Source organism: Canis aureus, chromosome 5, assembly GCF_053574225.1.
Source record: "Canis aureus isolate CA01 chromosome 5, VMU_Caureus_v.1.0, whole genome shotgun sequence".
In the NCBI taxonomy this organism is placed as follows: Eukaryota; Metazoa; Chordata; class Mammalia; order Carnivora; family Canidae; genus Canis; species Canis aureus.
Window position 1 is genome coordinate 16,820,488 of NC_135615.1, and position 25,380 is coordinate 16,845,867.

The following is a 25,380-nucleotide window of genomic DNA, read 5'->3' on the forward strand; positions in this document are numbered from 1 at the left end:
CAATGTGCTAACTGAACAGAACCACCGCAGAGCATTACCCCTGACCCCTAAAGTCTAAATGTGTGCATTGTTTCTATAAAGCCACAAACTGTTTGGGGCTGGCTTCAGCTTTAAAAAGCCTCCACAAACAGGAGTTACACAAAGATGCCCTCCTTTCCTGATCCATAGGACCAGGTGCCACCAAAAGATGGGTGACTGAGGTTTCCCCCAGAACGGAGCATGGCAGTATTGTGGATGTTGTCTGGAATTCCCCCACCCCTCCTGCCATATGACATGAAAATCTGACTCTCGTTCAGGTCAAGATCAAAGCCAAGAGACTAACAGGATAATTCAGCCTCCAACTCCACATGAGTTGCCAGTCTAGACTGATCAAATTAATCAAACAGTTCCTCTGTGTACTGAGAGCCATGCGAGGCCACGTCAGCCACTTTTTAAATTAAATCATGGAAATAATCACTTCCGTCTCTGATTTCACAGCTGAGGAAACTGAGAGAGGGTGGAATGGCTCTCTGGGGGTCACACCAGCTGCACCGAGCATTTGCCTTCTGGCCCACGGGAAGATGGGAAGATGTGGTGGGCCATTGCATTCGCTGGTAAATCACGGTTGGCTTCTCCTTGAACAAAGATACGGGAAGAAATTGCTAGAGTTCTGAGCTATGGTTCCACAGGAACATTTTGGCAATATTATAAGGTAAAATTACCTCTTGACAAATGGAATAATTTGAGAGAGAAAGAGAAAAAGGGAAGAGAGAGAGAGACATTTTGTTGCTGAGAACGAGGGCTGTTGATGAGTGGGTTGAAGCCCTGCAGCTCCCGAACCTCTCTGGGCTCCTATGAGCCTGAGATAAAAGGATTTCTGAAAACGAATTTTGGGGTCATTCTTGGATATGAGTCTTCATTACAAGAACCAACATGCCCAGGCAGCTGTCAGTGATTATTTCCCCTGATGCCTGATTTTATCTGCAGGCTCTCTCTGCCCAGATCTTGGCCTTCCCCTACAGAAATATTCTATGGGGATTTCCTGACCTTGACCCTGACCCTCAGTGCTCATTAGGTGCAGAAGCAGGAACAAGGAGGAACCACAGCCTTCACACCAACCAGAATTTTCACACCCATCAGTGAAATGGATACCATGGAAGAGACACCTCAGGCCTCCTGTAATCCATACCTGCTGTCTGTTCTGAGGACAGTGGATGGGAGAGCCACTGATCACTAGGAACCCAGAGATAATGTCATCTTCCAGACGAAGAACAAGGAAGGTAGCCATGACTTTCCTGGCAGGAGTCCTGGTGTGGGGTCCGATCTCACTTGACCCCTTGGGGCCTCAGAATCCTCAGCCAAAGGACGAACCAACCCAAGAAGTGGCTTCTCAGGTCCCTTCTGGCTTGAGAGTTCTAAGCTTCCTTTGTACACCTGCTCATACTGCGGAGAATGAATAATAGGCTATTAAAGGGGCCCTTGTTCCTGGTTTCTGCAGAGGCTCGGAGACCCACTCAGTGGTTCTCAAACTTGAGCAAGCGTCAGAATCATTTGAAAGGCTCGTTAAAACAGATTAATGGGATCCTCCCCCAGAGTTCCTGATTCAGGAGTTCTGAGGTGGGGCCTGAGAATTTGCATTCCTCCTAAGTTCCCAGGTGACACTGATGCTGCTAATAGGAGGCCACATTCCCAGAACCTTTGACCTAACACTATCAAGAAACCAGGCTCCAAAGACACCCCGACGTATGGCCCAGAGAGATAAACCAGTTCTGCCAGCCAAGAGGGAGCTGCTTCCAGACAGACACCTACCCCTAGCCCTGCTGACAGGTTCCTAAATAACCTGTAACCTATCTCCTGAGCTTAGTCTTGTGGAGAAGGATATCATGAGAGCTGGTATTTATATGGCACTCTACAGTTTTTCAAAGAGCTTTGCTTTACTTCATCTGTCCCTCCCGACAATCCTATGACTTGGGTAAGGAAGCTATGACCATCCTCAGGGTCTGAGGCCAAACCTACAGTTCCCAGGGGTCACGTGTTTGATCAGTATCACCACCCAGATGCCGTGGAGGGGGCACTCAGGTCGGTTCACCCCAAGCCTTCAAGTCTTCTGTGTTCTTCGTACTTTGCCAAGCTGGCCTTGAGTGTACTCTTCCGGGTGATGGGGACATGGTTTCTAACCAAAGAATGATTTCCTTGAAGTGCTAGTGAGGTATCATTTTAACACCTGCAAAGCCACATTATTCAGAAAGCTGTTTTCTCCCACTCCACTGTCCTCTCACAGTAGAACCTTGAAGCTTGAAGCCCTTACTCTTGCACCGGAGTGTGCCTTTCCAACAGGCTGGTGAATCAGGGAGTGAATTTGCACTGTATTTCAGTCATCTGACCTGGAGCACCAAATAATTTTTCTGCATAGCCCAGTGTTCTAGACAAGGGCTCCCTGTATAAGATCGTCAGAAGGCAGCTTTAAGTACTCAGCTCTCAGGTTTTTTTTTTTTTTTTTTTAAGATTTTATTTATTTATTCATGAGACACACAGAGAGGCCGAGACCCAGGCAGAAGAAGCAGGTTCCATGAGGGAGCCTGACACGGGACTCGATCCCGGGTCTCCAGGATCATGCCCTGTGCTGAAGGCAGCACTAAACCGCTGAGCCACCTGGGCAGCCAGCTCTCAGTTTTGATTTTTAAAATCCCTGATCACTATCTTGAGTCCTTTCTGGCTTCAGTGTTGCTGCATTTAGCAGCAAGTCCCTGGAGATAGTAGGCACACCGGCAATATAAAGGGATGGCTGCAAGCAGGTAGAATGACGCCTCCCTCCCCGTAGGCACCCCATCAGCAGCAGCAATCGTGAACCTCACAAATAGCACGATTGCAGTGGTATGTCTGGCTCATTCTCCATCACCCCTTCTGGGAGCCCTGCCTCAGAAGTCTCTCCTCCTGAACACTCCAATGCAGCTCTAGGGAGTTCGGGCTTACTAATTGGGATAAAGGAACAAGAAAATCACCTATCATGTTAAATGGACTGTTACAATGATTCAACCATGCTTTTCTTATTGTGGAACAGTGACTCTTGGAATTGAGCTTTTGCAAGAGAGATTAAAAACCTTACTTATAGGACAGCACCTGGGTGGCTGAGTCAGTTAAGCATCTGCCTTTGGCTCAGGTCAGGATCCCAGGGTCCTGGGATTGAGCCCCACATTGGGCTCCTTGCTCAGCGAGGGGTCTGCTTCTCCCTCTGCCCCGCCACCTGCTCATGTTCTCTCTCTCCCTCTCTCAAATAAATAAATAAAATCTTAAGAAAAAAAATGCAAAAGCCTTGCTCATTTACTCTGAGAGCCTCAGCCCAGAGCAGGGCCCCGAACGCTTTGTCAGTGATGCTGACAGGTGGAGGGGACACGAGGAGTAGGTGCTGACCAGTGGGAAGCCCCCAACCACATGGCACCGAGTTGGGCTTTCTGGTCTTACAACCAAACCCTTGGCCAGAATCTGTGTGTTTCCTGGGTTATGTGTTCTAAGAAGTGATGCCAAAATATGTTCCCTACCTAAATGCCTCATCCACTCCCCTCCTCATCTACCAGACGGAGGTCACGATGATAGTTCCTACCTCCTAGGAGTGTTGTGAGGATTAACTAAAATATCACCTGAGACACTGTTTTGTAAGCTGTAAAGATTAATGACTAGTATCCTAAAGGGACCGATGTCTGAGGATGGACCATGAACAGGAGAATGAGGATGAAGAACACCTCATAATTACACCCAAAAACTGCCATAGCTGCCCGAAGAGTCCACCTGCCCCAACATGGTTCTATTGCTGGGACTTGGTTTGTTCCAGATGCAACATTTTAGTACTACTTGTTTTTTTTTTTTTTTTTTTAAGTAATCTCCATGCCAACCTGGGGCTCAAACTCACAACCCTAAGATCAAGAGTCACACACTCTATCAACTGAGCCAGCCAGGCATCCCTAATATTGCTTCCCCTTTAAATTGAGATGCTCCAGACTCACTGCTCATGGTCCCTGGGTTGCTGACAAACAATATACAGATAATGCCAAATGCTGTCCTCGTGGAGGGTGCCAAGGGGGCTAGGCTGCAGGACTATCCCTCCAGTCCATCAGCACTGGAGAGCTGAGATGGGGGCAGGAGGGTTGAAGAGTGATTTCCCTAAGGCATTTCGATCCTATCAGATGAGGCCCACCAAACAAATGGTCTACTTGGTAAAACATATGGACATTTGCTGTCCCGCCCACAATTGACCTTTGAACACTCGAGAAAATGAATAAACACAAAGGAGTTAGGTTATCACAAAGTTCATTTTCTTTTCAAGTAACAAAAGTCACAACGTGTGTGTTGAAGTCTGATACCCTGTCTGTTCCTCCCTCCTGCTACGGACTCCTCACTAATAACATTATGAGCTCAGGCTGGAATGTCAACTTGAACTTTAGCATTTGTGGCACAACCAACTATAACTCAGTTTAAGCATACTTGTTTTATTTGATTGAGTGTTCCAATTTACTATGCACTTCCTGAGGCCCTTGGGTTAAAATAACATGATCTAATGCAATGAAAACCAGCAAAAAAATATATTCTTTATTTCCAGTAGCACAAGGCCAATTGAATCTACCCAAGGCATACTTAAACAGTGTTAATCAGCCTGGAGGCTAAATGGTTTTCTCTCCTTTCTTTGTGTCCAACTCACAAGCCCACCTCCCTTCCCATCTTCTGATGGTGTATGAACATACATAATTTTAGGGATAATCTAGTGCCTCCAGAAGCTAAACGGTAGTGTAGTAGTGAGTGCCTAGGGAGGTTCCTGAAGAGTTTGGAGGCAGATTAGACCAAAGAGAAAAAAGTTCACCCTTCAATAATTAATTCTAATTCTCTAACTCCTGCCATGAGTGTGGGGTATAAGAACTTTATAAAATTCTTGAAGACATAAAACCAGAAAAGCGGCCAGGGAGAAATTGGTATTTGATTTGAATATGAAAGCAAGAATGAGACTTGGCTGATAAAAAGAAGAGAGGACACACCGGCAGATAGAACCACACGAGCGAAGGCTGGTGTACACAAGCATGGCATGCGAGCACTCAATAAATATGAAGAGGTCATGGGCTGTGTGCTAGGAACCGGGCTAGATCCGGGATGCCTCAGGAAGCACAGATATCTCCTGGAACTTAGATCCTCAGGAAGGGAGACAGACAATGAGAACCAACCAAGTAACAGATAGAGATGCCAGATGGTAGTAAGTGCTATGGAGAAGAATAGAGCGGGGAGGGAAGATAGGGAGTCCTGAGTCATGGAGCTGGGCTTTAAAATCAAGTGACTGAGAGGGGGCACCTGGGTGGCTCAGTCAGCTAAGCATCTGACTCTTGATTTCTGGCTTAGGTCACAATCTCAGGGCCATGAGATGGAGCCCCATGTCGGGTTCTGCACTGAGTGTAAAGCCTGCTTGAGACTCTCTCTCCTCCCTCTGCCCCTCTCCACTCATGCTCTCTCTCTCTCTAAAAAGAAAAAAAAAATCAAGTGACCACAGGATGCCTATCTGATAAAGAGTCTTAGTAAGGCCTAGGGGACATGAGACAGTGAGTTGTACAGCTATCTGGGGGACCAGTTTTCTGGGCAGAAGGTGCAGTAGCAAGTGTAAAGGCCCTGAGGTAGAATTATATGCAAATAGTGAAAGTTTGCAATCCCAGTAGGGGAAACATCCTCCTAAGCAGATGAAAATTCATTCTTGGAGGGTGAAGAAAATCTTAATTTTTTAATGTGTAAACACAGATACAGAGGTGCCTGGATGGCTCTGCTGGTAGAGCATGTGACTCTCCATCTCAGGATTATAAATTTGAGTCCCATGCTGGATGTAGGGATTATTTAATAAAATCTTTGGGATGCCTAGGTGTCTCAGTTGGTTAAGTGTCTGCCTTTGGCTCAGGTCATGATCCTGGAGTTCCAGGATCAAACTCTGCATTGGGCTCTCTGCTCAGTAGAGAGTCTGCTTCTCCCTCTACCCCTCACCCTGCTCATGCTTGCTCTCTCTCTTGCTGTTCTCTCTTTCTCAAATAAATAAATGAAATCTTTTAAAAAATAAGTAAATAAATACATAAAAGCACAGATACAGACAGTAGGTAACCATATATATATATGGTTAGTATATAGTATATATATATATATAGTACAGGCACACCTTGGAGATATTGTGGGTTCAGTTCCAGACCAATTACAATAAAGAGAATATTTATCATAATACGGTGAGTCAAATGAAGTTATTTGTTTCTCAGAGCATATTAAAGTTATGTTTACATTATTCTGTGGTCTATGAAGTATGCAATAGCATTGTGTCTAAAAAACAATCTACATACCTTAATTTAAAAATAATTTGCCACTAAAAAATGCTAACCATCAGGTGAGCTTTCAGTGAGTCATAATCACTGACCACAGATCATCATAACAAATATAACAATAATGAAATATGAACAATAATGAACAATAATGAAATAGTTTACAATATTGTGAGAATTACCAAAATGTGACACAGAGACATGAAGTGGGCAGATGCTGTTGTAAAAATGATGCCACAGACTTGCTTGATGCAGGATGGCCACGAACTTTCAGTTTGTTAAAAAAAAAAAAATGCAATATCTGCAAAGCACAATAAAACAAGGTATGCCTGTATATCCCTAGTATTAAAAATTCATGGAGTGAGGATAGGGTCGATTAGGAAAAATATCTAAAAAAGCATTTCCCTTTTGTCCCTGGTGGGGGTACTAGTGAAAACAAGTTGAAATACACTGAGTTGTTAGAGGAACATGAAGGGTGGCTAGAGTGCCGCAAAGCAGGGGAAGTGTAGGAGAGAAGGACAGAAAAATAATGGGGAGTAGTCTTGTAGATCATTAGAAACCTTTTGGCTTTTACTCTAAGAAAATGAGGGGCCCTGCAGGCTTTTCAGAGGAGTGAGGTGACTTAACCTGGCTTTAAAAAGAATGCTTCTGGGGCGTCTCAGTGGCTCAGTCGGTTCAGTGCCCAACTCTTGATTTCAGCTCAGATCATGATCTCAAGGTCATGAGATCGAGCCCTGCATCGTGGGCTGAGATCCTTTCTCTTCCTCTCCCTCTGTCCCTACTTCTCTCTCTCTCTCTCTCTCAAAAATAAATCTTAAAAAGAAGGTGGGGGCACCCAGTTTGCTCAGTGGTTAAGCATCTGCCTTTGGCTCAGGGCCTGATTCGGGGTCCTGGAATAGAGTCCTGCATTGGGCTCCCCGCAGGGAATCTTCTTCTCCCTCTGCCTGTGTCTCCGCTTCTCTCTGTGTCTCTCATGAATAAATAAATAAAATCTCAAAAAAAAAAAAAAAAGAGAGAGAGAGAGAAAACCCACAGAATCCTGGCTGCTCTGTTGAAAACAGACTATAAGGAGACGAGTTAAGACACAATTGTGCTTGGTCTAGGATGGTAGAGGTGGAGGTGGTGAGAAGTAGTGGGTTCTGGATGTATTTGGATGATGAAATTGACAGGATATGCATGTAATGAATGTGGGGTGTGAAAGGAGAAGAGCCAAGTAAGTTTTGGCTGGAAAAATTGGAAGGAGGGAGCTGCCATGGTCTCCAAGGGAGGCCCACTGAGACGGTAGGGAGGGGCCTGCAGGGAGCTTGAGTTTGGTATGTTAAGGCTGAGAGGTCTGTTGTACGTTCAGATATAGATGTTGAGTAGGTGATTGAATTTAGGAATCTTGGAGTTCAGTGAAGAAACCCAGACTGGAGATGTAAATACCCATGAGACACAGCAGTGATATTAAAAAGGGAGTGGGAGGTGGGGGCCTGGCTGGTGCAGTCAGTGGAGTGTGTGACTCTTGGTCTCCAGGTTGTGAGGCTGAGTCTCACACTGGGTGTAGGAGATTGCTTAAAAATTAAAAAATCTTAAAAAGGTGCCGGAATGGGGAGGAAAAAAAGAGGAATAAAGAGAACAATGGAGTAGATCAAGAAAAAGTATTACAATAGTAGATCCAAATCCAAATGTATCAATGATTACTTTAAATGTTAATGAACTGAACATTCCAAATAAAGGCAAGCTTTGTCAGAGATTTTACATCCATATATTATATATATAACATATTTATAAGATGTATGTATATATAAATATGTTAACTATCTAGAAATGCAGGGTTTTTTCAAATTTTTATTTAAGTGACCTTTACACCCAGAGTGGGGCTCAAACTCATGACCCCAAAATCAAGAGTCACATGCTCCCCCCAACTGAGCCAGTGAGGCACCCCTACAAATGCAGTTTCAATACACAAACACCTATAAGCAGAAAGCAAACAGATGGGAAAAGATACACTATGCAAACAGTAAGTTTAAGAAGGCTGGAGTGGCTGTCACCCTCACAAATAAACTCTGAATGAGGAGACGCCACCATAAGGTTCTGAAAACTAGAAGGATTTTTTTTCTCCCAGCTCTGATGCAGATATGTCACAGTTTCTTGGTTTTAGATCCAACCCTGATTCAGTTTTCTGGATAAATAAACCCTCCAAAGATGGGATCCTGGACTTCCTCTTGAGCAGACATCATCTGACGTCAATAGTCCTCCAGAGTAAGGACTTCACATTCGAAGCCTTGAACTAATACCCATCAGGTGCCTACAGGCCTCTGGGCAGGGCCTATGCTTCTGGAAGAAAGATGGGGCCTCAACAACTCTTTGTTGTTGCTGTGCTGCTCAGATGTCACCAGTAATAACTATTGGTCAAGGCACAGAATTTCTAATGACAGTATCATCACAAAAGTACTATTTCTCGGGGCAGCCCACGTGGCTCAGTGGTTTAGCGCTGCCTTCAGCCCAGGGCCTGATCCTGGAGTCCCGGGAACGAGTCTCACGTCAGGCTTCTGCTTCTCCCTCTGCCCGTGTCTCTGTCTCTGTCTCTCTCTCTCTCTGTGTCTCATGAATAAATAAAATAAAATCTTAAAGAAAAAAAAAAAGTACTATTTCTCACTTGTCCTCTGAATGATAGGTGCCCGTGTTGAAACTCATTTTGCCTCTGCACACACTGGGACACACATTTCTCAGCTGCTGTTGGCCTCCATGTGCTCTTCTTTTCCCTGAACCCATTTCCTTGTTAACTCAGATCATGGACTCTCCTTCTGCAAGCTCAAGGGAGGCCCCTCCATTCGATGGCCACATGGTCCCAAGGAGGTCCTACCTCCCTCTGCATCCCCTCTTGGGTATAATGACCTTCACTACCTGGAAAGTTTCCTTTCACAGGACCTACATTTTACGGAATTTTAGAATTACATTTCCTGTTGGATCCTCTTTAGTTTAGATGAAGGACAGTTGAGCCTCATCCCGCCAATGATACCCCTTCGTGTATGTGAAGACCATGGTGAGCCTTTTCATTACATTGATCATTCCAGTTGTTTTCCAAAGTTAGGCACGATCGCAGCTGTCCCATGACCTCTTCTCCAGCCCTGGGTACGGCGCTCTTCTTGCAAAGCTCAGTGCTATATGCCATCCCACCTGGAAGGATCTGACCGGCACGGAAACCTGGCGACCCTCAGCTAAATCGTCAGTCCTGCCTTCCTCTGAGCAATTCTGAACTCCTGGTGGGTGGGCTTCTGTTCTTTCTCCCCTGACGCCTGCCCTGTGACCCTGGTTTTACAGAGTGATGAGGGACAGAACTTGTGGCAAAGGCTGGGAGACGGGGAGCGGGGTAAGAGGGAAGTCAAGTTGTGAACAATGTGAATTCCATCTCTTTTCCTTCTTGGCCCCAAATGGGGTGAAAAGTCTTGGGTAGCTAGATGCCTTGGTGCCTTCTCTGCCAGGTATAGACAACCAGATCTTAACTCTTGTGTGAGAAACTCCCTGCATCGTGTCTGCCCCAGGAATGACTTCTTCTATTGCTAGCGTAGGTGAGAAGGCAGCACCCCAGATGCAGAGACAGTTTTGGGGCCATAACCCAGAACCATGGGCAGGAGCTAGAAGAGATAAAGCAGGACAGAAGGTTCGTGGGTAGGACTGCCTCAGCCAGTTGCATCCATGTCCGCTGGGTCCCCGCCACTCTGCATGACAATGCACCTGCTTGCCCCCCCCCCCAAACAAACCCATGGTGGAAGAGCTTTCACCCATCCATGTCTGCAGCAAGAGGGGCCAGTGCAGTGGAACTCACCCCCCAGAGGCAAGAAGAGCCAAGAGAGGCCTCCCTCGTCCATTCCACACCCCAACTCCAGGACCACTGAAGGGGTGGCCTTCCTCAGAAGAAGTGCTCCTTCCACATACCTATTTAGCTCCTCAACAGAATAGCTCTTACAGGTAAGTTGCTGGAAAAGCTTGCTTCCTACAGAAAGGAAAAGACACAGAGCCCTGAGTTCAGAACAGTTCCCCCAGAATATTCTATGAGGTCGGGTTATAAAAATGCCATCAGTTTTCACACTGAAGTGCTACTTGCTTGAATGATCACCTCACCAGTCGGTGCAAACATACTATTAGGAGAGGAAGAAGGAAGCAGAGAGGGATGGAGAGTGGACAGGAGAGAGGGAGCTGGGGCAAGTGGTGGGAGTCCCTTCCCAGCCCCTGGGTGCTCTATCTGCCGGACAGATAGAGCACCTATCTGTGGTGCTCCGACTTTTCTGGCCTCAAGACGGGCCTTGGCAGGCTTCCATACCCAGAAGCCGCCTGCACAAGCCTCACCCTGTTGGCCCACAACCCTTCTAGAAGATTCCTTCCCCCTGAGAATCCTGCTTTTCCCCCCAGTGCTGTTCCAGCCCTTCTGAAAAGGTCATCTTGGTTCAGCCTGAGACACAATGGGCTAGTCTGCCTCCAACTCGAGCCATTGGGGCAGAAAGATGCAACGAAAGATTTACTTTATCTCGTTATTGAACTAATGAATTCCACTGGACGCAAGGACAAGATGAGCCTTTTTTCTAATCAGTGTAGAGGGTGTCTCCTCGGCCCGGCAGTCCGGTGGGGTCGGAAGCATCCGTCTGGCCTGCTACTCAGGGGCCCGCCGGCCCAGCAGCACCCCGTGCCCCACAGCGGCCCTATAGGCTATCGTCCAAACCGGAACCCACTTGAACGTGGAAAGTCAGTGTCCCTCGAGATGCCAGGACAAGCACCGCGGCCCGAGCGGCCCCGACAGACCCGAGCGGTCCGCGTCCCCACGGTGCTGCTCACGGGGCAGCCCCCAGAAGCACGCGTCCTCCGCAGGCCTCCTCGGGAATGCGGGGCGGGACGGGGCCAGGCCGCAAGCGCAGCCGCCGCGGGTGGGGAGCGGCTCCCGGGAACAAAGGCAGGCTTCCCGTGGCCACAGCGGACACGGCTTGCTTGCGGCCTTGCTTCCACCGGACGGGCGGGCTCCGGGGCCGCCTGCCCGCTCGCTCCGCCTCTGCTCCCCGCAAGCCCCTGGGGGCGCCCTGGACCCGGTGGGTCCCCACGCGCTGCCACCGGCCGCCTCCTCCGTCTTCCCACACTCCCACCTCTTGTCGCTCCGGGGCTGCCCACGCTGGGCACGTTGCTCGCTCCGCGCCGCCCCCCCCCGCTTGCAGGCTACTCTCCGCCCAGCGCCCCCTACATGTAAGTCGGGGGCACGCGGGCGGCCCAGCGGTCGAGCGTCCGACTTTGGCTCCGGTCGTGACCCCGGGTCCCGGATCCAACTCCGCAGCGGGCTCCCGGTGCATGGGGCCTGCTTCTCCCTCTGCCTGTGTCTCTGCCTCTCTCTCTCTCTCTCTCTCTCACTCTCTCTCATAAATAAATAAATAAATAAATAAAAGCGTTTCCAAAATTTAAGATAAAAAAATAAAATAAAACGTCAAGTCCAATCACATCACCGCTCTGACCAAAATTCTCCTCCAATGGGCCCGTTTCACTCAGAGTAAAAGCCAAAATTCTTAGATGGGTACAAAGCCCCGCGAGCTCTGGGCCCCCACGCAGATCCAAACTCCCCTCCTGCCAGCACGGATCACTCTGCCCACCACATGCCACACCTGCCCTAGCCTGGGGACCTTCACTCCAGCTGCTCCTCTTCCTGACATCGCCAGATGTAACCACAGCTCACCCATTTCCTCGAAATCCTGTCATCCACATCACCTCTGGACAGTCAACCGCCCAACTCTAGTTAAAATAGCACCATTTCCACCACTACCCATGCATCTGGATTACGCATCTGAATTTTCTTACTCATTCTGCTTTTCTTTATTCTTATGACCCAGCACCTCCTAACTCACCTGAGAATTCACTTCCCTGTTGTGTTTCTCATTCACTGTCTGTCTCTCTGTACAAGCATACATGCTCCATGGAGTCGGGTGATTTTTTTGTTCACTAACATACACCAGGTACCTAGGCCATTTCCTGGCAAATGAGTAGATGCTTGATTAATATTTGTTGCAGGAATGAGCCAAAGAATGGCTCTCTTTACCAATAGATACCACAGCTAGTCACTGGAGCCCTGAAGCCACCCTGCCAGTGCTCCCATGACTCCCAGGGTCCCTGGTGAAAGCACCTCTTCTGGCTGATTCAGAGGTGTCTCTGAATCTCAGAGATGCTGCATAACTGAGGCTAAACTGGCATCATCAGTTAAAGTCTAAAGTGGAAGAAAGAGACACCTGGGAGACTCAGCGATTGAGCATCTGCCTTCCACTCAGGTCGTGATCCCAGGGTCCTGGGATTGAGTCCCACATCAGACTCCCTGCATGGAGCCTGCTTCTCCCTCTGCCTGTGTCTCTGCCTCTCTGTGTGTGTGTCTCTCATGAATAAATAAATAAAACCTTAAAAAAAAAAGGTGGAAGAAAATATGAGAAGAGGCCAGGAGAATTCCCTGGGTGTAGCCTCTTCATTGCGCCTCCACATCAGAGAAACCCTGGTACTGTAAAGCAGCATGGGCCAGTTCAAAGCCCTGGATTAAACTCCCTGCTCACCTCACTACTACTTGGGCAAGTGAATGACATCCACCCACAGGGTTGTCCTGTGGTCACACGGAATATTTTGTGCAATAACCTAATATATGGTAGGTACCTGATAAATGATTGAACTTCAGTATCTGCCTTTAAATAAAAAAAGATTTATTTATTTTTTTAAACGAGTTTTTTTCTTTTAAGATCTTATTTATTTATTCATGAGAGACACACAGAGAGAGAGGCAGAGACACAGGCAGAGGGAGAAGCAGGCTCCATGCAGGGAGCCTGACGTGGGACTTGATCCCAGGTCTCTAGGATCATGCCCTGGGCTGAAGGTGGCACTAAACCTCTGAGCCACCTGGGCTGCCCTTATTTTTATTTTAGAGAGAGTGGGAAGAGGAGGGAGAGAGAGAGAATCTCAAGCAGACTCCACAGGGAACCCCATGAGGGGCTCAATGGCAGGACCCTGAGATCATGACCTGGGCCAAAATCAAGAGTCAGGAGCTTAACCGACTGAGCCACCCAGGTGCCTTTTTGGTCTGAGAAGCACAGATGTGTTTGCCATTACAATTTGGTTCAGCATTTTCAAGGCTCGTTACTGTTGCCTGGGCACCACCAGCTTGGCTGGTAGCTGTCTCATGTAAATAATGCCTAATAGTCCTGGTTGTGTAAACTGAACTGGCCAGGAACAGAAAGCTGGAAGATAAGAGAAATGTAGCACATGAAACAGTCATTTGTATAAATAAATAAATAAATAAATAAATAAATAAATAAATAAATAACTGGCTAGTTAATTATGCTAATTATCTCCATGCTTTCTCACTCCATAAGTTAGAATGGCCTAAATAAAGATCCAATACAGAGTAAGACACACATTCCTGGTTCAAATTAAACATCCTTGAAGATTAACTGCTATATCTAACTCATATTCTTTTTTCTTTTCGGGAAGATTTTTCAATTTTCTTCCTTGTCAGTTTAAAAAAACCTTTATTTTCAGAGCAGCCGCTAGTACACCTTGCAGCTTTGCAAAGATAGTAGCTACACCTAGCTACCGTTCAACTCACTAACTAGTCTCCCTCTTTGGAAAAGAGAAGAATGCTATTCCCATCAGATTTGGGTTTTCCCCCTGAATCCTGCTTCCTTTTGTCCCCCTCTGTGATCTGACCCAAAAAGCAAAGATCAGAACCAAGCAGGCTGGGGATCCCTGGGTGGCTCAGCGGTTTAGCACCTGCCTTTGGCTCAGGGCGTGATCCTGGATCAAGTCCCACATCAGGCTCCCTGCACAGAGCCTGCTCCTCCCTCTGCCTGTGTCTCTGCCTCTCTCTGTGTCTCTCATGAATAAATAAATAAATACAATCTTAAAAAAAAAAAAAAAAGAACCAAGCAGGCCTATCCCAACACTGTCACCCCTCCCCAGGGGTGTCTTTTTCCCCCTTTTATTTATTTTCCAATTTTTATTTTTTTAAAAGATTGTATTTATTTATTCATGAGAGACAGAGAGATAGAGGCAGAGACACAGGCAGAGGGGGAAGCAGGCTCCGTGCAGGGAGCCTGATGCGGGAACTTGATCCCGGGTCTCCAGGATCATGCCCTGGACTGAAGGTGGCGCTAAACTGCTGAGCCACCCGGGCTGGCCCTTTTTCTCCCTTTTAATTTCCTGCCAACTCCTTAGAAACACAAACCTCACTATCTTAATAATGCCTACTTTTCACCAAATTATGTAGATCATAAATATCATTGAGTTAGTATCTTCTATGTGCTAAACACTGGATGAGGTGCTTTACTCTGAGAAGGGATTTGCCTGGGATGCCTAGGTGGCTCAGAGGTTGAGCATCTGCCTTTGGCTCAGGGTGTGATCCTGGGACCCGGGATTGAGTCTCACATCGGGCTCCCTGCATGGAGCCCACTTGTCCCTCTGCCTGTGTCTCTGTCTCTCTCATGAATAAATAAATAAAATCTTAAAAAAAAAAAAAAGTGATTTGCCCAAAGTCTTGCAGCTAAAAACCAACAGAGTTGAGATTTGAACCCAGGTCCATTTGCTGTTCTCTTCACTGACCGTCCTGGCTGACATTTCAGTGGAGGTCAATGCCATCTTGCTCTGTGCTAGAAATCTAGCATGGAGAGAAAGCCCAGGCACCCACAGTCCAGCTGAGTTTAAGCTTGTCCCCTATATCATCTCATGGTACTGGCCTGCCTCAGTTTCTCTGTCTTCAACCCAGACCCTATTGAAAAGAGAGCCGAAGGGCTCCCTAAACTACATTGGGAGCTTTTTGCCAGTCAGTCCCTAGTGTAGGCCAATTGTTGAACTTGACCTCAGTCTCCTTGCCTGTGATCTAGTCATTTTTTCCTGCTTTATCCAGGCCTCCAGCCCACAGGACCAGTCCTGCTATTGGCTCCTGGTTGGTATCTTCCCATAGACCTGGATCACTGTCCACCTGGGCTGTCACCCACTTGGACCTTTGGCAGTGTCCAACCACTTGCCAATGGCACACTCATCTGATGGGGCACTTTTCCCTAGATACTCTTCTCCTCATCACAACTAGCCAGTTTCTTTCTCTTCCAAACCCATCTATGGAGCGTTAGTACCAGCACATTCTGCAGTCAAGCCTTTGCATGATGAGAGTGGGTGGTTAGTAGGCCTATGCCAACTGCAAGCCTTTGGATTTTTCAGAGTGGCTGGAAGAGGTTAGGCAGACAGGTTTCTGTAACAACCCGGCACATTCTTTCTGCAGGTCCAATATGGCTGCAACAATTTACTCTTTGTTTTTTTCCTACATCCTAGGAACTACCCTAGACTATTCATCTCCAAGTGTACATCTGAGTGGTTTGTTCCTAAGGTCATCAGAACAGTGACCTCAAGGATGTTTTCAAGCTCCCAAAACTCTACCTCTATTATCTAACACCAAATTATAAACCTGCAGTCAAAGAAATAGCTAACAAGCAATGAACTACTATGCACAGGACAGGCACTTGGCAGGGTGCACATGTGAGAGTGGTAGTGGGCACTACACAGTAAACAGGACAGACATAGTCTCTGCCCTCGCAGAGCTCATTACTCAAGTCATGAGAAGGAAGCCATGAACACAGAAAAAATAAAATGGGAGAGCCTTTTCTAGGGCCCCCGGATGAATTATTGTAAACTTAGTGATAAGCACCATGAAGGAAGTATCCAGAATTGTGGCGTAAAGAGTGACTCATAAGGGAAGACTCCTTGGGAAGGTACCATTGAGAAACTGGATGGTGAGAAGGACCAGCAGCAGGAGAATCTGGAAGGGACCATTCCAGGCAGAGGAAACAACTAGAGACAGCAGAATGGATTTGGGGTAAGATGTGGCAATTGCATGGAGAGAGAGAGGACATCCTCAGCCCCAGCTGGAAGCCGGAGGAAAGGTGGTAAGGTTCATATAAATAGGCTGGAATCATAAGATTGATAAACCCCTGGCCAGACTTATCAAAATGAAAAGGGAAAAGATCCAAATAAATAAAATCATGAATGAAAGAGGAATGATCAGAACCAACACCAAAGAAATACAATTTTGAGAACACATTCTGAGCAACTATATGCCAACAAACTAGGCAGCCTGGAAGAAATGGATCCCTTCCTACCGAAACTGAAACAGGAAGACACAGAAAACCTGAACAGACCCATAACCAGCAAGGAAACTGAGGCAGTCATCAAATATCTGCCAACAAACAAGAGTCCAGGCCCGGCTGGCTTCCCAGGAGAATCTACCACACATTCCAGGAAGAATTCACCTATTCTTCTGAAGTAGTTTATAAAAAAATAGAAATGGAAGGGAAACCTTCCAATGCTCTCTGTGAGGCCAGCATTACCCTGATCCCTAAACCAGACCAAGACCCCACCCAAAAGGAGAATTACAGTCCAATATCCCTGATGAACACGGATGCCAAAATTCTCACCAAGACCCTAGCTGGGAGGATTCAACAGTACATTAAAGTATTATTGGGCAACCCCGGTGGCCCAGCGGCTTAGCACCACCTCCGGCCCAGGGTGTGATCCTGGAGACCCGGGATCGAGTCCCATATCAGGCTCCCTGCATGGAGCCTGATTCTCCCTCTGCCTGTGTCTCTGCCTCTCTCTCTCTCTCTCTCTCTCTCTCTGTGTCTCTCATGAATAAATAAATAAAATCTTTAAAAAAAAAGATTATTCACCATGTCCAAATGGGATTTATGCCTGGGCTGCAAGGGTATTAGCATCCCCAGGTCAAACAACGTGATACAGTACAGTAATAAAAGAAAGGACAAGAACCAGAGGATCCTCTCAACAGATGCAGAAAAAGCATCTGACAAAGTGCAGCATCATTTCTTGATCAAGACTCTTCACAGCGCAGGGAGGAACATATCTCAATATCATAAAAGCCATCTACAAAAAGCCCACACCCAATGTCATTCTTAATGGGGAAAAACTGAGAGCTTTGCCGCTAAGGTCAGGAACACGACAGGGAGGTCCACTCTCACTACTGTTGTTCAATAGCCTCAGCAATTAGACAACAAAAAGAAATAAAAAGGCATCTGAATCAGGAAAGAAGTCAAACTCTCACTCTTCGCAGAGGACATGATGTCCTATGTGGAAAACCCAGAAGACTCCACCCCAACATTGCTAGGACTCATAGAGGAATTCAGCAAAGCAGCAGGATATGAAATACATGCACAGAAATCAGTTGATGGTACATGACAAGGTAGGGCTCCCAAGCCCCTCCCCTTCTTCAGGGAGTCTGGGATGGAAACTGGAGGTCAGGAGATTCTCAGTGTGTTGGGGGATAAGTTGGGGCAGGGACTCCCCAGCAGCTGAAGGTCTCTCTCTTCCTTCTCTTGCTGGGGCTGGTGGTCCAGGGGGCTCTTACTCCTTGGAGGCCATGTGGACCATGAGGTCCACCACCCAGTGCTATAGCCAAATTCATTGTCATGCCAGGAAATGAGCTTGACAAAGTGGTCATTGAGAGCAATGCCAGCCCTGGCATCGAAGGTGGAAGAGTGGGTGTCTATTAAAGTTGCAGGAGACAGGGACACCTGGGTGGCTTAGTGGTTGAGCATCCACCTTTGGCTCAGGTCGTGATCTTGGAGTCCTGGGATCAAGTTCCCACATCAGGCTCACTGCAGGGAGCCTGCTTCTCCCTCTACCTATGTCTCTGCCTCTCTCTCTGTGCCTAAAAGATTTTATTTATTTATTCATGAGAGGCAGAGACACAGGCAGAGGGAGAAGCAGGCTCCATGCAGGGAGCCCAACATGTGACTCGATCCTGGGTCTCCAGGATCACACCCTGGGCTGAAGGCAGTGCTAAACCGCTGAGCCACCAGGGCTGCCCAAAATCTTAAAAAAAAAAAAAAAAAAAAAAAAATCTTCAGGAGACAACCTTGTCCTCAGTGTATCCCAGGATCCCTTTGATGGGGCACTCTGATGCCTGCCTCACCACTTTCTTGATGTTATTGTATTTGGCAGCTTTCTCCAGGAGGCAGGTCAGATCCATGACTGACACGTTGGGAGTGGGGACACAAAAGGCCATGCCAGTGAGCTTCCCATTCAGCTCAGGGATGACCTTGCCCAGAGCCTTGGCGGCACCAATGGAAACAGGGATGATGTTCTGGGCAGCCCCTCGGCTCTCATGCCAGAGCTTCCCAGGGGGCCATCCATGATCTTCTGGGTGGCAGTGATGCCATGGATGGTGGTCATAAGTCCTTCCATGATGCTGAGGTTGTCATGGATGATCTTGGCCAGAGGAGCCAAGCTGTTTGTGGTACAGGAGACATTGCTGACAGTCTTGAGGGAGTTGTCATACTTCTCATGGCTCACGCCCATCACAAACATGCAAGCATCAGCAGAAGGGGCAGAGAGGACCCTCTTGGCCCCACCCTTCAAGTGAGCCTCAGCTTTCTCCATGGTGCCGAAGACCCCAGGGGACTCCACAACATACTCAGCACCGGCATCACCACATTTGATGTAGGCGGGATCTCAATCCTGGAAGATGGAGATGGATTTTCCATTGATGACAACTTTCCCATTCTCAGCTTTGACCATGCCATGGAATTTGCCATGGGTGGAATCATACTGGAACATGTACACCACGTAGTTGAGGTCAATGAAGGGGATCATTGTTGGTGACAATATCCACTTTGCCAGAGTTAAAAGCAGCACTGGTGGCTAGGCACCCGATATGGCCAAATCTGTTTACTCTGACATTCACCATCATGTATCAGGGATGTGTCTGGCACTGCACCGGAAGATGCAGCTGTCTGTTGAACAGAGAGGAGCAGAGAGCCATCGGTTGCATTTCTATACACTAACAATGAGACAGAGGAAAGAAAAATTAAAGAGTCGATCTCATTTACAATTGCACCAAAAACCATAAGATACCTAGGAATAAACCTAACCAAAGAGGCAAAGGATCTGTACTCTAAAAACTACAGAACACTTATGAAAAAAAATTGAGGAAGACACAAAGAAATGGAAAAATGTTCCATGCTCATGGATTGGAAGAACAAATATTGTTAAAATGTCTATGCTACCTCAAGCAATCTATACGTTCAATGCAATCCCTATCAAAATACCCTCACCTTTTTCTCATAGAGCTGGAATAAATAATCCTAAAATTTGTATGGAACCAGAAAAGACCCCCAAATAGTCAAAGGAATGTTGAAAAAGAAAACCAAAGCTGGGGGCATCACAATCCAGGATTTCAAGCTGTATCACAAAGCTGTGATCATTAAGACAGTGTGGTACTAGCATAAAAGCAGACACATAGATCAATGGAACAGAATAGAGAACCCAGAAGTGGACCCTCCACTCTATGGTCAACTCATCTTCAATAAAGCAGGAAAGAATATCCAATGGAAAAAAGACAGTCTCTTCAACAAATGGTGTTGGGAAAATTTGACAGCCACATGAAGAATAAAACTGGACCATTTCCTTACACTGTGCCCAAAAATAGATTCAAAATGGATGAAAGACCTAAATGTAAGATAGGAATGCATAAAAATCCTAGACGAGAACACAGGCAGCAACCTCTGTGACCTGGGCTGCAGCAACTTTTTGCTAGACACATCTCCAAAAGCAAGGGGTACAAAGACAAAAGTGACCTACTGGAACTTCATCAAGATAAAAAGCTTTTGCATAGCAAAGGAAATAGTTGACAAAGGCAAAAGACAACTGAGAGAATGGGAGAAGATATTTGCAAATGTCTCATCAGATAAAGGCCTAGTATGCAAAATCTATAAAGAACTAATCAAACTCCACACCCAAAGAACAAGTAATCCAATCAAGAAATGGGCAGAAGACATGAATAGATATCTCTCCAAAAAAGACATACACATGGCCAACAGACACAAGAAAACATGCTCAACATCACTTGGCATCAGGAAAACACAAATCAAAACCACAATGAGATACCACCTCACACCTTTCAGAATGGCTAAAATTAACAAGTCAGGAAAGGACAGATGTTGGCGGGGATGTGGAGAAGGAAGAACCCTCTTACACTGTTGGTGGGAATGCAAACTGGTGCAGCCACTCTGGAAAACAGTATGGAGGTTCCTCAAAAGTTAAAAACAGAGCTACCCTATGACCCAGCAATTGCACTACTGGGTATTTACCCCGAAGATACAATTGCACTACTGGATATTTACTACTGGGTATTTACTATTGGGTATTTAGGATTACTAAGGGGCACTTATACCCCAATGTTTATAGCAGCAATGTCCACAATAGCCAAACTATGGAGAGTCCCAACATCCATTGACAGATGGATGGAGAAAGAAGACATGGTATGTGTGTGTATATATATATATATATATAATGGAATATTACTCAGCCATCAAAAATAATTAAATCTTACCATTTGCAATAATGTGGATGGAACTAGAGGATGTTATGATATTATGCTAAGGTAAATAAGTCAGAGAAAGACAATTATCATATGATCTCATTCATATGTGGAATTTAAGAAACAAAACAGAGGATCATAGAAGAAGAGAGGAAAAAATATAACAATGATATCAGAGAGGGAGACAAACGGGAAGAGACTTTTAAGTCTAGGAAACAAACTGAGGGTCACTGAAGGGGCGGGGGATGGAGATGGGGTAACAGCATCAAAGAGGTGATGAGCATCAAGGAGGGCACATGATGGAATGAGCACTGTTAAGTAAGACTGATGAATCGCTGACCTCTACCTCTGAAACTAATAATACACTATATGCTAATTAATTGAATTTAATTTTAAAAATAATTAAATTATTATTTATTATTATTATTTAATATAATTAAATTATTTTTTAAAAAGAGGATAAAGCCAACATTGACTAAGCAACATGGCATGTATACTAGCTTCATGTCCCACTCTGTGCTAAGGGCTTTCCAGGCTTCATCACATTAACCCCTCCCTACAGTCCTATGTAGTATAAAACAAAACCAAGCCTTCTCTGGGTCATATTGATTGTCCATGGCAGGTCAATTCTGAAGGGACAAAATCAGGGTTTGAATTCAGTAGGTCAGACTCCAGAGACAATGCTCTATATAACTCCCCAAAGAAGTGTGTGTTCATTAAAATAAGTTCTCTAGGCATTTTGCCCCTTCTTGTCTCTTTGGGGTCTGCTTGCGGTTCTAACATTTACTTTGAAACCATAACCATTGTCCTGCTCCATCCCTGAAGTTTTCTGGGGAGCACTCTCACCAGTTGGGATGATTTGGCTGAACGTAGCCCAACACCGCCACCTAGTGTCGGCAGCAGGCTCACTCAGGCCCACCAAGAGCTCAATGGCCACGCAACACTGAGAGCCTACAGGTTTTGACCCAGCTGCCAACATCTGTGTCTTTGTTTTGCTTTGTTTTTCTGACTACACCAGAACGTGCTCACTGTAACACTTTCTAGTCTGCTTGTGAAGAAGGATTCTAAAATCTCACATTGTAGAAACCAAATCAGCCCTGCTTTGACCTCCAAATGGATATTCCCGAGTTTTCCTTAACCCCTGACTGTCAGGAGAGTCACTCTTAAGTATGCAAGGGTAAGTGCTACTGTGTCTGCAACTGACTTTTAAATGGTTCAGGAGGGAGGCAGGTGGTGGGAGTGACACAGAGATTAATCTAAATGGTAGTATTCATGATGTTTATTGCATAGTTCTTTCAACTTTATGTATGTTTGATATTCTCCAAATAAAAAGTCACAAACATCACTGGAATGTGTAAGGAGAGAGGGTAGGCATGGTTCATACACTGACATCCAAGCTTAGGAACATGGGCCCTGTGTATCCTTCCCTGTGACTAGAACTTCTAGGGGCTGGGTATTGCTTATGGGCAAATTGAACCATGTGGGACTGGATTCCAGCCTACAACCTCAAGGGTAGCATCAAACTTTCTGGGACAGAACTAATTTTCCTCTACTTGATAAACTCAGTGGCTCCAACCAAACAAAATTTACTAAACCTGACACAGCATTAAACAGAAGAGCTGCATACTATGGTCAATGAAGAGGAGCAAAATTTGCTACCCCCAAATCTGTCACTTTAGCCTGAGGGTTATTTTGAGCAAAAGGTAATCAAAACCCAGCAGGTGCAGGTAGAGCTCTCTAGCTCCCCTCAGCTACCTAAATTTACCTTGGAGAGGAGGTCTGTACCAGGAAGAGACCTATTACCAGAGATATCTCTTTACCTAAGAAACCTATCTGCATTACAGGGCAACCTTAGTCTTCCAAACATCTCAGTTTCCTGTGAATGGAGTCCTTCTCTATATATCCTTAGACCCCCATCCCTTTCCTTAGCTCAGGATGTTATATAAGCCTCGATTACCATGCTGCCCTTCAGGAATCATATCTTTATGGGACTCCTGTACTTACAAGATTTACATTTGTATGTCTCCTGTTAATCTGTCCCATATCAACTTAATGAATAGACTGGCCAAAGAACCCAGAACAGAAGTAGAGAAAATATTTTCTTCCCTACATTAACATACATGAGTACATGGAAGCAGAGAGAATGCAGAGAAACCTGACAAACTCTCGTGGTGAACATATATTCAGCTAAAGTAAATGTTTGCAGGTTTTTGCAATGTCTTCACGTAATTGGATATACCATGGAAGGACACAAAGGCAGGGAAAGACTATTTTGTAAGGAAGCCCCTCTCTCCTGATTAACACCCTTTCCCCCAAAGGCACACCATGAGATTTCTCTAAGGGAATTTTCATTGTGTTCAAAACTGGAAAAGGCTTTTTACATTTTAAGGAGGACTCCCCTAAGGAAGAATATTTGGAAGTCACATGTTGCAGGGCACAGCTTCTTCAGCTCTTCACCTAGGAGGGGGTCCTGGTTGAAAAAGGATCCAGCAGAGGGCACTTGCCAACACTCCTCCCTTTTGGTTGGTCACGTCTGCCTCCCGTACACGGGAGATGGTGGCCTGAGGATTTTTCTACATCTTTATTAACCAAACATTTTAGTGTGATAATAGTAGGAGGCTACGCAGAATCGTGTTGATAAATACTGAACTACAGTTTTGGGGAAGTGAAACCCTGATTTGAGGGTCAGCCCATTTCCATGGTGTCAATGTTACTGCCATGGCCAATTTCAAGCTGCCAGTGAGAGGTCATTAAACACAGAGCTGGGGATGAATACACACAAACACACAATTTAAACTCTTGAGCTTGATTCCAGTGCACCACTGAAAACCAGAGTAGGAAATGCAGAGCATGTGGGATTGTATTAAAAGAAAGTAAGTCTCTCTTCCTTTGCCCAAAGTCCTTCTCTTTAAAGTCAGCTACTAGACTGGCTCCTCATTATATGCTCAAAATACATTTTATGCATATGCCTCTCTCTATATATGTGCATACCAAAGTGTCTGTTTTTTAATTGCCCAAACTCACACTCTATTTTGTATCTTGAATCATTCACTTAATAAAAATCTTAAAGAGCTTTCTTGACGAGTGTGCTGAAAAACAAACTTCGAGTACATTTGAAAGATCTTATCAGCCTTATTCAATGATTCCTAAGTCAGGCAGCATCTCATCTAGCAAATAGAAAGGACTCTCAAAAAGCTGGACAAATGAAAGACTTATAGGCAGGTGGGAGCCGAAACAAGGAAGTTATCCCAGGAAAAAGTAGATCAGTCGTGCCAAGATCACTTTCCTCTAGGGGATGGCAGGAGTCTATCAGGCAGGCTACTTCACTACTGCTCATCAGGTGAATCCTGACTAGCTGGTTTAAGATTCCATTTCTGGGAGAGGCTGAAACTACAATTAAGTTAATTCTTGATTCAGAGCTTATCATTAGCGACTCCATTTTGGACATGCTGTTTTTAACAGTACGTGCACATCTACAACATCCTGTATAACGGCTCTTTAGCATTCTCTTGTGTGGAGGTGCTGATCAATATTATTACAAGACCCCTGTTGATAGATGTTTATTTCTCTTTTTACTGTTGCTAATATAAACAATGCTGAGTTCCCGTGTATTTATCAATATAGTGGATTTTTGTCAAATTTTTTTATTTTTGTAAACCTAATAGTTGGAAATTGATGTCATATTGCTTTAATCCGCATTTCATTCAGTCACCCATTCCAGAGGTATTTATTGACAGACACTCTGATGTATTGTAAAAGGCCCAATAATTAGTGCAGTGAAGTATATTCTTATAGATTTTTTGAGCTATTTATACTTCCTCTTCTAGGAACTACCTATTGTATATCCTGCTGCATTTTTCTTGGTTTGTTCCTAGTCTTTTTTTTTTTTCCTAGTCTTTTTTCATATTTGCAGGTATTCTTTGTAGGAAAGTCTCCAATTTTTCATGCATCACCAGTTTTTCCTCAGTTTGTTGTGTTTATTTAGGATTTTTAAACCTTGTATTTTTCAGTAGCCAGGTTTTTAGTTCCCATGTAATAAAAATAACTTTGTGGTATCTGAGTTTTGTCTCTGGCTCAGAAATACCTTCCCCATCCAAGATGATCAACAAATCAACCCATTTAAATGTTTGATTCATCAATAAAAAGATTCAGATCCAGATTTATAACTTTTAAAATTCCTGGGCCAGTTCTTCCCAGTTTCTAGTATTTACTATTTCCACACCAATTGGAAATGTTACTTTTATCACACAGTAAGTTCATATTTATATTTTCAATCTTTTCTGGCCTGCCTATTATGTTCTACCAACTTGTCTGCTAGTTTTTTACGAGTTGTGGATTTTATGTAGTGTTAATATATATAGTATGCAAAACATAGTAATATATTTTAATATATGTTTAAGATACATCCCATTAGACTTCTGTTGTTCAATCTCACAAATGTCTTATTATTCCCTGTATCCATTAGGATGTTTTTTTACCTGTAAGTCACAGAACACCCAACTGAAAATCAGGAAACCTCATTATCTCACATGACAAGGACAGAAGATAAAAAATTTTTAGGAATGGTTAACTCATAGCCCAAGTGACATCAAGAACACGGGCCGGCAGTTTCCATTTTGTTCTGCAATTCTCAGTGAGTGTCACAAAAGGATGCAGAGTTCCTGCCATAACAGCAGACCCAACATTTAGCAAAGAAAGCAT

At 45.2% G+C, this 25,380-nt stretch overlaps 1 pseudogene; it reads right to left on the reverse strand.

The window, feature by feature from the left end:
* Positions 1–17,587: 17,587 nt before the first annotated feature.
* LOC144313342 (glyceraldehyde-3-phosphate dehydrogenase-like) lies at positions 17,588–19,055 on the reverse strand (annotated as a pseudogene).
* Positions 19,056–25,380: the final 6,325 nt, after the last annotated feature.